The 13,346-nt window shown below is 37.1% G+C and overlaps 1 long non-coding RNA gene across 1 annotated transcript in view; it reads left to right on the forward strand.

The window, feature by feature from the left end:
* Positions 1 to 8,755, forward strand: part of LOC146805641 (uncharacterized) — a 438,136-nt gene extending 429,381 nt beyond the window's left edge. Inside the window, exon 4 of the long non-coding RNA XR_014967486.1 lies at positions 8,625 to 8,755. This is a non-coding gene — a long non-coding RNA (uncharacterized LOC146805641). The remainder of the gene's footprint in view (positions 1 to 8,624) is intronic.
* Positions 8,756 to 13,346: the final 4,591 nt, after the last annotated feature.

The following is a 13,346-nucleotide window of genomic DNA, read 5'->3' on the forward strand; positions in this document are numbered from 1 at the left end:
TTATACCTATGTAGTTCTGAAATCTGACCATAATCAGATATCATGTGACCTGCAAAAAAAGAGATTTGAGGGGTTCATAATATTTCCCATTGTACCTAGTGAAGGACCGCAATCATTTTAATCATTCTTCTTTTGAACTTCTTTGCAGACAAAACTCTGTGCTTGCCTTCTATCATTCGCAAGGAATTTTAAAATCGGAAATATGTCACTTTTTGTAACATAGTTATTGCGCAAGACACCCTTTCAAATTTACAAAAAGAGGAAAAGGCACTCTGTGCACTTTTTATACTCCATGTAAATACAACCTCATTATGCACACCACTTTGCGTTGAAAGGGTGTTCTATAAGTGTTGTTGTGCATGATTGCACTGAATACTCATAGAACAAGACACATGTCTAGATTTATCAGAAATCATAAATCTCGATATGTGTGTGAATGCTGCACCATTCTAAAATTGGTGTAGGAAAGCACAACAAGGAGAATTGTTTTCATTTCTCCACATTTTTATATCTTCAATGCATGCTGAAATGTTCAGCATACATTGAAGGAGAAAAATGCATTTCTCATTGTTTTTGTGCAGGAAGGTGTGCCTTCCTGCAGAAAAACAAACAGCATATGACACAGATATCCTTGCACTATGGTGCAAGGGTGCCTGTGTCACCACATGGCTGCAGTTTAAGCAGCCGTGCAGAGAGAAGCATAGATTTGCAACATATTCATACATACATTCATCTAAACTTTCACACACTAACAAAGAAATTTAGCTCTTTTTTTAAACCAGGAAAGTTAGTTCTTAGAAGAACGTTTTTTTTCTTCTTTCTTCTTTTATATTTTTTTTTGGTTTTTCTAACAATTTTGTGATTTTTTTGGTTTTTCTGGAAAAAAAAACAGGAGGAACCAAACAATGAACTTCAGGGAACAAAAAAAAGCCTAGCAATTGTGACTTTCTTGCCGGCGGCAGATCAGATCAATCGACTGCTCACCGTAGTACAAAGTTGCTTTGCACTTAGTGCAGAGCACTTTTAAAAATTGAAATTGAGGACGGATGTCCAAGTTTTGGGCTGATGGATGCACTCTTGAAGTGCTCGGCTACGATCAAGTGGAAGGCGCAGGAGCAGGAGTGTTTCTCATCCGTTTGCACTCTTCTCATGCAAGATTGTTAGGATGAAGGGTCCTCAGGTGCTTCATCATACTTGCCGTGCCGCACGAGTATTTCTTGTTAGGTGGCATTGGTCTTCGTTTGCCCCTCGGGAAAAGTAAAACATTTCCACACCACTGAAGAAAAACATTGTGGGTGTGGTGCCTCCTCCAAAAATTCATCCTCAGATGAATGAGGAGATGCAGGTGATGCCTGCTGCCGTGAAACTATTTTTAGTTGAAAAAAGTTAGAGCTAAGTGTAAACTTAGTCTAAAAAATCTTCTTCTCTGCAAAGAGATGCTCCTCCAAAGAAGGTGAAAGAAGAATGATTGAATTGGGTGGGGTCTTTCAATAGTTAGAACAGGAAGTGTAATGAACCAATCAAATCTCTTTTTTGCAGGTCACATGGGATCCGCGCACCCTACGCTTACGCATCACGCACCCAGCGCGCATCCGCGAAATTGAATTAAAAAAAAATATAGGATTACATGTAAAAATATATTACTTTTAAGACTAGTTTAGAGTTTGTCTTCAATTAATATTCACATGAAATACATATATATGTTTTTTTAAATGTTAAATATTTCGCAGGATCCGCGCACCTACCGCGTCATAGACGCAGATGACGCATTGCGGAAGCGCGTAAATGTCACGTTACGTCGCATCGAATGTGTCGCGTATAGGCTGGGAGTCGCGTACCGGTCGCATTGCGATCGCGCACTAAACACGTACCCAACGCATACCATGCACGGATGCTAATGCGTAGGGATCGAGAACGGTGCGCATAGGGTGCGCGGATCCAAAAACTTGGAAAAAAATATATAAAATAAAGTTTTGAACATATAGTTAAAAAAATATTTTTAAAAATATAAAAAAATATGTTTGAAAAACCCAATAAAAACAAATAATATTTTTTAATTTTTAAAAGAATTAATTGAAAAAATAAGTTTAAAAAATGGTGATAAAAAAGAATTTCAAAAAAACATAATTAATGAAATTGACACACTGAATTTGAAAAATATAGAAATCCAATGAAAATCATTAAACATGATATCTTTAGAGATAAGTTATAGATAGGAATTAGCATTTAAAAAACCTTTGAAATTCACTGAAAAAACCATAGGTTTCATGCACGTTATAGTTAGGAATTGGCATTTAAAAAACCTTTGAATTTCACTGAAAAAAACAAAGGTTTCAGGGGCGTTATAGTTAGGAATTGGCATTTAAAATGCCAATTCCTAACTATAACGCCCCTGAAACCTTTGGTTTTTTCAGTGAATATATATATATATATATATACATCCATCCAACACAGGTAATGGCGAAGGATCTGTGCCGCTTGCAACGGCGGGCCGTGGCAGGGTCGCCAACCCTAATAAATCCAAATGAAGAGGTCGTCTTACAACATCACAAAGACAACACGCCTTAGCCCATACTTGCTTCAAACGTGACTTTTAATATCAGGGAAAGAGATCACCCAACGCCTTTCAAAGCGTCCGCTTCTTGTTCACGGGTAGTGGGCAAGTGAAAAACAATAAAGTTATATACAAAGTCATGTGACACTCAAAATAATAGAAAGTGAAAACAGATTGCGTAATCAATGTCTCAGAAATCATTCGTAAATAAGGCTAATATTTGTCTCTTAGCATTACATCATCATAGTTCATACTGGACAGAATAACCATTTAAAATGCGGTATTTTTGGAAAGTGAGTTAACAAACAAAATTATCGCCGCTATACGCGGTAAACTTCAATCACATATATAGACAGATATGTATAGCAAATATGTATTTTACCATATGTTTTGATATTTTAAATGTATTACTATATTATTATAAAAAATATATATTTTCATAGTATTAAATGTAAAATATTTTTTCACAATTATATAATGTAAAATAAATAAGATATATATATATATATATATATATATATATATATATAACAATACAAACACATATACCTTTGTGTGCATGTGTTTATATGTGAATATATATGTATAGTATGAAATATTAGTGGAATTCTTTTACTTTACATTATATTAAATGTCTATATTAAAATATTTAAGATTTACTACTTTAAACTCTATATTAAAAACTATTTATTTTTTTATATATTTTTAGATAATATTAGTGACAACAGCATTTTCAATACTTTTGTACTTACCATTATTAGTATAGGAGCACAATATTGTGGTGAATTATATTGTTGACCCAGTATTTTTGTCAATTATATGGCTTACCACTATATTTGTACAGTTGTGTATGGTGGGGGTAATTCTTTAGAAATGCACACTTTGGAGATATGTCATTAAGATATGCAGTGCTGTACTAACCTTAATTACTTACATGTTCAGTTCTGTGTTTTGCAGTGCTTAATTTGAGTCAGTGGTTTTTTGTGCTTGGTGCTGGCACTTTTCAAATCAAATCAAAAATAAGTTTATTTTGACCAATTGGTCTTTAAACTACATATACCAACATGACACAGATAATAAATACAATTGTTAAAATTTTTAAAAGAACCTAAAATCAATTTCATTATTTTCTGGGAAAAGCTTATTTTTGTATTGTCATACTATAAACCAAGGGCGTTTATCTAAAAAATTAAATACATGATATAATTACAAACATTCGATTGGCCTCTGTTTATCCCCCTTGGACCACCCTTTTCATTTCCTTATTCCATGAGAAAACTTTTAGCTACTTGTACAAACTTTGCCAAAGCAATTGCAATATAAAAAAATTGCATGTCAATAAGGAGCTTAATTGCTTGTAACCTTGAGCTTATTCCATATTTTAAAAAGATTGGCCTTAAAATCATCCGCCGTACAGATAGCAATTTTTGACAATCCATTATAAAATGAACACAGGTACATTTAAAATCTAGCCCGCATGTACATTTACCACAGTCATCCATTGTTTTTTATTTTCTCATTTGAACGGGCGGGATTAATACCTATTCTCACTTTTAATATTTCCAATCTCAACCCGTGATTTGGTACAGTATCTAGATACGGATACCAATTATCATTACTCCAGGTATTTAACATAAAATGCACAGACTTTTTTTGATTCAAGTAATCCATGTTGATCTGTCTGGATTTTTCATTTCCCAAAATTTTTAAAGCACTCTTCCGTTCTTCAATACATAATGATTCTGGGTCAATTTTCACTTTTAGTGATTCACAAATGGAGAGCAGTTTATTTCTGGCAGCTTTTGCCCACTTTAATTCACTCTGTTGTATCTCCTTCCTACACCAACATGACACTTTCTCCTCCTCTCCTGATCCCAACCGTTTCCAAAATCTACACAGATTTACCTGGACTTGTATGTTCCATGCTGGCCAATCTAGTTCTTGCCTAATGGCCTGTACCATTGAGGAGCTAGGCAAGGAAAGAAGAGTTTTTAAACATTTACCTACCTCCTTATCCCATGAACATTTCCCCCCACACACAATATTTCTGCCCCATACTGCATCTGTGGGGGGATCATAGCCTTAGATGCTTTCATCACTGGTCTGTGTGACATTTCTCCATAAATACTGTTACATTTTTTCAACCCACAAATTCCTGCTAGACCCTTTATTTTCTGGGCCTGTTGATGGATACCCCAATTTAAAGCTCTGTCAAACCATACTCCCAAATATTTATATTCATTGACGACTTCCAATTTTGTCTGACCCAGGCACCAGCTATATTCTTGTTTTTTCTTTCCAAAGCACAATATTTTAGTTTTTTCCATGTTTATTGTTAGATGTTTGGCTAGACAATATGTCAGCTTTCTTTGCAACCCTAATTCCGTTTGGTCTAAGATAACTAGGTCATCAGCATATAGTAGGCAAGACAGATGCTTTCCATTTACCTTTGGGCCTTCTCCTCTTTCAGTTATTAACAGTTTCGGTAAGTCGGCAAGGAAAATAGAGAATAGAAGAGGAGCCAAGACACATCCCTGTCTTAAACCATTATTGATTTTTATTTCTCAGGTTAAACCTCCTGCTGTATCTTTAATAACATGTGCCCAATTTTCGCTGTGCAGTCCTTGGATGACTTCTAATAGGTCCTCGGGGATATTATATCTATGTAACGTCTCCCATAAGCATTCTCTATCTACTAGATCAAATGCCGCCCGGAAGTCGACAAAGCAGCAGTATAATCTACCCTGCTGTTCTACTGTCTTCCTAGCTACGGCCCACAATGCAAAACAATGATCAAGTGTTGAGTGCCCCTCTTTAAAACCTCCTTGTTCTACCGGGACAATTGCATTTAATTCAACCCACTCCTTCCTTTTTCCCAGGATTATTTTAGAGAACACTTTCACACCGATATCTAATAGATTAATCAATCTGTAATTCTTGGGGTCCTTTCTATCCCCTTTTTTATGCAGTGGCCTAATTACGGCTCCCCTCCAAGATTTTGGAATTGTACCTGTGGTTAATACTGCTATGAACATTTTTTAGAAAAATTTTGCTCTGTTTTAATTATTACTGCAGGTAAATTATCAGGCCCTGCTGCACGGGTTAGATTTAAAATCTTAATAGTATTCTTTACGTTTTCAGGTGAATATAAAGGAATTAAATGTTTTACTACTTGTTGCCTCCAGCTTTTCTCTCCACCAATTTCTGGCCCATTTCTAGACTTATATAATTGATTTAGATGCTCCTCCCAGGATGCCTCGTCAACTTCACAACTCATGGTTCCTGGGGATCGACCTGATGCATCTTGGATCAACCTCCAGAACCCTTTAGTATTTTTACTTTCTATACTTTCTAGCAGCGAAACCCAGCATTTTTCTTTAACACTTCTTTTCTTAATTCTCACTAACATTTTATATTCCTTCCTCAACATTAATAGATTATTGTAGGTCACCTGATTGTATATTAACTTTGACTTTCTTTCTTCTCTTCTTAGTAGCCTATTTTTCTCTATATATGCGGAGTCAAACCAAACCATTTGCTGAATGCCACCCCCTTGCTGAGCTTTGCCCCCTTTGTTTGTCTTCTTTAAATTGACAGACAAACATAGTGCGGCCTGCTTGATTTTTCCTTCAAACCATGCCACACAAGGGCTCCACACTATTTCAGAGTCTACATTTTGTTGAAAATTTGACAATTTTATAATATATTCCTCCGTCAATTTGGTGGTTAGTCTTTTTGGATAATCCATAGATTGTGGTAAAGCGTTTTTACAAACTCTTGGGCAAGCTCTCGCTATTTCGCAATACAATGGATAATGGTCACTTTCTTTACGTTTAATTACCTTAAATTTTTTTACTGAAATAAAATTCCAGGCATGTACGAAGAGATAAACTATAGGGCACAATTGGTTGCCCCTTCTGAATGTTTGTTCTGCAGGTCTATCGAGTTCCGATCTACCATTTAGACTAACTAGCCCATGCGACCCTAGGAGTCTCCCTAACTCTTCATCTCGTTTGTTCATTTTACCAATGGGGAATAGGGCTGGCACTCTCTCATATGCATCTAAAATTTCCTTCATCCAAGGGTCCATCTTTTCAGGATCTAACTTATGATTAAAATCTCCAGTGATAATTAGAAAATCCTTCTCGTATTTATCATTTAGGGACATCAAATCTGCTGCCACTTAATTCTGAACACCAGCACTTATGACGCACGCAGGTAATTTGTATAGCTTTTGGGGACTGGAAAGTCAGAAATGCCACACTTGTATTAACATAATGGTTAATAGTTGTGTTGGTACTCTCACTGGCAGCGCTGGTATGGGCAATGGTGGTGTAAGCTGTAGTAGTCTCCTCACGAGTGCCCTGGCACAAATTTCTTGACAAATTAAGGACTGGTGTTCTGGAGTTGGAATTGCCCGGCTTGAAGATCCTGTCTACTGTGCTGTATGTCTGCTGCTGATCTCCAAGCTAGATGGTCCTCTCTGGTCATGGCTTTCTTTTTTCTGGCAAATAACTTAATTTAAATACTCTCTTGGCTCCTCCAAGCATCAGCAACACCATTACAAGTGAAATGTTAATATTTGTACTTTTTTGTTTGTGAAGTAAATAAAATATTCCACCATTTGTGTATTTGTTTGCTTTATAGCTGTTTCTCTATTTTATGTATTGTTTTGTGGTTCAAATTGTAGGAACTGCTTAGGATGGAGTCATCTGCTTCCTGTAGTGATGTATAGCAGGTCCACAGAAGTCAAAAGAGCGGCTGATTAAGAACATTCTACCCTCCGCAAGTGGAATGTTCTAATAGCACTATAGCTCTTCTGCTCTAGCTATGGTGGTTGATATAGGCCTTCTCCTTCATCATTAGTCAGATTCAGGGCCTTTCACACTTGCTATAGTGCCCAAAAGTAGGCTATAATGGATATCTCTCTTGGGTGTCCAAAGACCTTTAGGAGGTGGAAGAATGACAGATTTTGAACTACTGCTTTCCCAAATTCTGTGCATCCTTTGGGTCTCCAGAGTGGATTCTATGGTACTGCCACTGAATATCGTCCATGCTGTGGGAGGTCAGTGCAGACCCATGGTCAACAGCAGTCTCAATTCCATCTTAGCAGGGGTTATCTGTCACTGAGGCCAAGCCAAATACTTTACCTGTGTGTTCCTGCTCTCTGTAAGGGACACCAGGCCTTATTCACAAAGCCATTTGGGCATACGCATTAAAATGATCTAATATAAAAGTATAACATTATGTTTTCTTTTGGCCAAACATGAATTTAAACATGTGTATTTGTTTTCTCACATGTAATGTAATTCCAGTGTGATGAGATATATTTAGGGGTAAATCTACTCCCATTGGCACAGAGTGGGAGTTCCATAGCAGGAGTACCCCACAGAATATGTGTACACCAACAAATCTGTGAGTTAGTGGTTCTTCACAATCTTTTTCCCCCACCCACCCACTCCCTCTGCAGAAAGGGTCAGAGATATTCTCCTGTAAAGGGCAGGGTGGCAGTGGGAAGGAAGTACCCATACCATAAATGTGTTTAGGATGCAGAGGAATCCTGTCAAGGATAGGATTAAACGTGCTCACATAATGGAAATTGGAACGAAGTACCCTCTACAGTGGTTAGGGTACACGATAAAGGGTTTCTTTATAAGGAAAAATAATTTACGTGTGAAGGAAAAAATGCAATTGTGCTAATCACAAAAAGATTTCACAGAGTACTTGCACATAAACTGTTATGTTCACCAAATAGCAGGTACTATCACACGGTGATCTGCACACCTTTATTTATAGTGTAAATTCATATTTTTTATGTTTTGTGCACAATATGTTTACGTTGAGCTGCACAACGCGGTTTGATGAAGCAACATTCTACTTCACTTGTCAGCTTATTTATCTACTTGACTTGGGAGGATCAATTTGTTTTGCATAATTCATTTGGTTTTAGTACAATTTCAAATAAGCTACTTGGTAGGACGCTAGCAGTTTGGAGGATAGATATAGAATAGAACTAATTTGAATTACTTTCTATTGTATTTTCTTTCATATCCTTTCACAAACATGGCAGGAAGTCAAATGGCTATGTCACCTCCGGCATTTTTATCAGAAAGTGAATCTCCTGAAGAATGAGAGGAGCGGATTGCAATCTTTGAGAACTACGTTGACACAATTGATGGCTTAAGATTTCCAGCTTCTAGAAAAAAGGCATCATTATTAAATTCACTAGGTAGGTCAGCATGTTTTTCAATTTTTACCAGAAGTATTGGGAGCTGATGGTCATGGGAGAGTCCAGTCATTTGGGGTTAGGTCCAGCAACATGATTTGAATGTGGTTCATGACCCCACATCAAAAGAACAAGTTTTGGTGGTGCAAAATAACGTTGATCTAGAAACAAATCTAGCCAAATATGAGGAAGTATGCAGTAATAAGTTGGGTAAACTTAAGGGGCATGTTCATGAAATTAAACCGAAAGAGGAAGCAAAATCCATTAGACATGGAGTAAGGAAGATACCCATTGCGATTCTCAATGAAGTGAAGGAGATGTTAAAAGATAAGCAAAAAGAAGGGGTTACTGAGCCTTTGGAGGTGTCTGAATGGCTCTCTCCGGTTGTGATTACTAAAGAAAAAGATGGCAAATTCATGTTTTGTGTCGACGTCAGATCATTGCGCCAGAGTATAGTTGTGGACAGTTTCCAATTGCCCAATATTTCAAAGATGGTGTTATTAATTAATAAAGTGAAGGTTTTCACTAGGCCTGATCTAAAATCGTCATATTATCAGATTGCTTCATCAAGAAATTGTACCGCTTGTGCTACTATGTAAGGTGTTTTCCCATTTAAAAGACTTTCTTTTGGTCTGGCATCTGCTGCCAGTGTTTTTCAATGCATGATGCATAATTTATTCATTGATGTGGAAAACGTAAACTTTTTCCATGATGATATTTTGATTTTTGAGGAAGAGTGAAGCTGATCATAATGGTACATTAACCAAGATTCTCAAATTGTTAAGTGATACAAGTGAAGACAAGTGCAGATTTTTGTTGAAAGAAATTGATTATCTGGGTTATACTATCTTAGAATGGGGAGTTGAACTCAAAGAAGACTTGCGGAAATCTATTAAGTTATCTGCTACCACTACAGGAAAGGATCAGTTGAAGTCATTTATGGGATTTGTAGAGTATTATGCCAAGTTTGTAAGTGATTTTACTGACAAAACTTAGCCTCTTAGAGAGATATTGAGGATGGGTAAACAATTTTAGTGGGGAGCTATACAGGACAGAGCTTTTACAAGAATTAAGGACAAGGTAGTAAACGTGAGTATTTTAACTCCATCGGAGCCATAGAAGAAAGCTTTTCTCATGGTGGATCCTAGCGCCTGCGGATTTGGTGCTGTTTTGTCCCAGGTGAAAGGGGGGGAAGGAAAAACCTGTAGCGTTCACGCACACTCAAAAAGTCGGAACGCAATATGCAGTGATTTAGAGGGAGCCATTGGCTGCAGCATAGGGACCTAAATGCTTTTACACATACCTGTGGGGGGCTCATTTCACATTGAAGAGGGATCACAAACCGTTGATTAAGATCCTGAGTCGGGGGGCACACAAAGGTTCCTCATGTTTGATGTGTTTTGCTGCACAGTTACAGGATTAGAAGTATGAAATTGAGTATTTTGCAGGGTGGAGAAATGTGCAGGCTGACTGCTAATCTAGACTGCCACTTCTGGGTGGAGATGAAGATTTGCAAGTAGAGCATGTGGTGTGTGTAGTGGCAAGCATTGAAGATGCATTGGGAGAGGGATTTAAGTCTATCACCAAGGAAAAGTGGCAGAGAGCAGAAGCAGAAGATGACGTCTTTAAAGAGTTGGTGAGCTGTATTAGAGTCAGCTGGAGGTGACAGGGTGATGTAGGACCAGTTTTGAGAAGTTATGTAAAGTTACAAGAAGAACTTAGTATTGGAGCTACTGACAGCTTAGTTCCAAGAGGTGAGAGATATGTGCCTCCGGAAGGTGTGAGGAAGAAGTTGTTTTTGTTGGCACATGAAGGTCACTTAAGGCAGACACTTAACAAGAAACATTTTAAAGATAAGTATTGGTGGCCTGGTATGGATGGGGATGTGAATGTCTGGGTGGACAATTGCTCACTGTGTAGAGAAAGCGAGAAAAGATTAAAGGTTGGAACACAAAGTATGGGTTTGGTGAGCAGGAATGATAGTGGTGGTTCTTGGGAAAATGTTTGCTTGGATTTTATTGGTCCCATGGATTTTTTTTATCTGAGAATAAAAGGTTTGCTATGGTGTTAGAGGATATTCCTTCAAGGTGATTTTCAAAACTGAAAATGTAATTAAGAATTTGAGACTTATTTTTATGAGAGAAGGTTGTCCGGGAGTATTAATAACTGATAATGGTACACAATTGACATCTCAAACTGTGCAAAGTTATTTGAAGGGGAATGGTATAAGACATGTATGCACCTCTCCTTACAATCCCCAAGGAAACAGAATGGTTGAGCGCATGAATCAGGTACTACAGGGTACAATACAGATGACGGTACAAGGTAAACAAGATGTTAAGAAGTGTGGGAAGGATGTAATGTGGGTGTATAATACAGCTGTGAATGGAGTTAGAGGTGAGACACCTTTCAAAAGGATGTGAGGGAGAGAAGCAAAAACTAAATTGACACCTTAATGTTTAATAGAAAGTAAAATGAATAAGAAAAAAAAAATAAGAATGTCATAAGGATAGAAGAAGGAGATTTAGTTAAAATCAAATTTGGTAGAAAAGAAGATGGGGTTAATACATTTTTCAATCCCATGGAAGTGAAAGTGGTGCATGTGTGGCATGTGGTGTTGTAAAATTGACAGAAACGTAACAGAAGAAGGGTAGCATTGTACTGTAAAAAGAAAAAGAAAAAATAAATAATTGTGTGAAAATATTGATACAGAGGTGCATGATGATGAGTACATGTTAATTTAAGATGTGGTGACTGGTGGTAGTAGAGGAGGAACATGATGAGATTTCGATAAGATGAGGAAGTCTAGTGGTCAACAGGGAGGGAATAGATAATCTGAACATTTGGTAAGATCTTCAGGTAGACATCAGTAATTACATTGCATGCCAGTCACATTTTCTGATGACATAATAAAAAAGTATTTATGTTACACCGCTCGTTTTAATGTGAATACTTATTATAATTTTGCATGTTACCAGCTATGCATTGTTTGGGTCAATTTTATTCGTACTCATACTTTAATGGTGTGTCAAATGTTTATCTTACTTCCTTTACTATATTGTATGTTTTTTTGTATTCTTTTTTGGTTGTTTTTGTAAAGAAAGGAGATATGTTCTGACTGATGTATTTTAATGTTGCTACACTGTTTTTCGTGACTGTCTCGCGGCTCTGATGCCATGTGAAACATTGAATGCTCGGCATTCAATGTGAGCTGAGTGACGATCGCACTTGCGGACAGTTGATGGATCAAGCAGGTGAGGAAACCTTATTACTGTGATGGGAAAATAAACTTCAAAGTAACCAGGTTTTTGGAGTGCGCATGTTGTTTACTCCATTAACATTTTACTATTTTGAAGTATTCAGTACATTTTCAGATTTAGCACATAATTATTACACATTTGAATTATTGTATTCAATATTTGAGCACATACTATATATTGTACATTTGTAGTATTGTGTCATACCTATTAGAGAGACTAATAGCTTTCAACTCTTTGAGCATGCCTATTTTTGTAATGCCATACTCAGCACCCAATTACGGCCACACATGTGTGATGTTTTTGGACATTTGAGGTTTTGTAATCAACAGATTTAGCATGCTCCCATTTTTAAGCCCATCCTCACAGTGGTAAAATCGAAAGGTCAAGTCCCATTTGCAAAGTGCTGTTGGGTTAGAAATTCAAAGACTGGTTGAAAGTGGCATTCATAATATGGTTACTCTAGGCAACTGTATACACAAGAAGCTGCACTGAAAAATGTAGATATGAATTCAGTAGTGCCCCAGACAGCAACACATAGGTACGAACCTGTCAGGCTTACCTGGCATTCAAATTTCAGTCCAACTTGAGCATCTCTTTAAATACACTAGAATGAATGATTAAACGATCTCTGCTCCTCGAGAATTGAACCTTTCTCCAATCCACTGGTTCCAATTAAGATAAATTTAGCCCAGTGGTCTATGGAAAACTGGTAATTTCTGAAACAACACCATTAGAGTTGATTCCTGCAAATGAGGGTCACTTGAAAGCTAAGTGATGTCCTAACTTATGTTTTTCTGAAATTATCCCCTAACTTTGATGTAAAGAAATGTCTACCCTAGCCCTCCACTCGCATCATGTGCCTAAAATGCTCCATATGAATTACATTCTCCCAAATTAACCCAGGGAAGAACCTCCCTCTCCTGCCATAAAGTGATCATGTAATGTTTGCCCAGCCATACTGCTTTAGGATACTGTAAATGGCATTATTAGCCACAATGTTTGCTAAAATTACTATTTTAGGTATAACAGCGAAAAGCCACAAGCATGTGCACAATTTAACATTATACTATCTTCGTTCTATGGCAGGTTTGTTGTTTTGTAATTCATGTAAATAACAGTTGTTACTCTCACCCAATTTTGATGTACTTACCATGGAACGTGAAAGTCTGAGTTGGCCCTACCTAGATGCAAATCTATTTACATCAGGTTACTCGCAGATATCAGCAGCGAGTGCTGATAAATAAATAAATTCTGAGATTTGTAGAGCATGTCTAATCACCTGCGAGGGTATCTTTCAGAGCCATTT

Source organism: Triturus cristatus, chromosome 8, assembly GCF_964204655.1.
Source record: "Triturus cristatus chromosome 8, aTriCri1.1, whole genome shotgun sequence".
Lineage (NCBI taxonomy): Eukaryota > Metazoa > Chordata > Amphibia > Caudata > Salamandridae > Triturus > Triturus cristatus.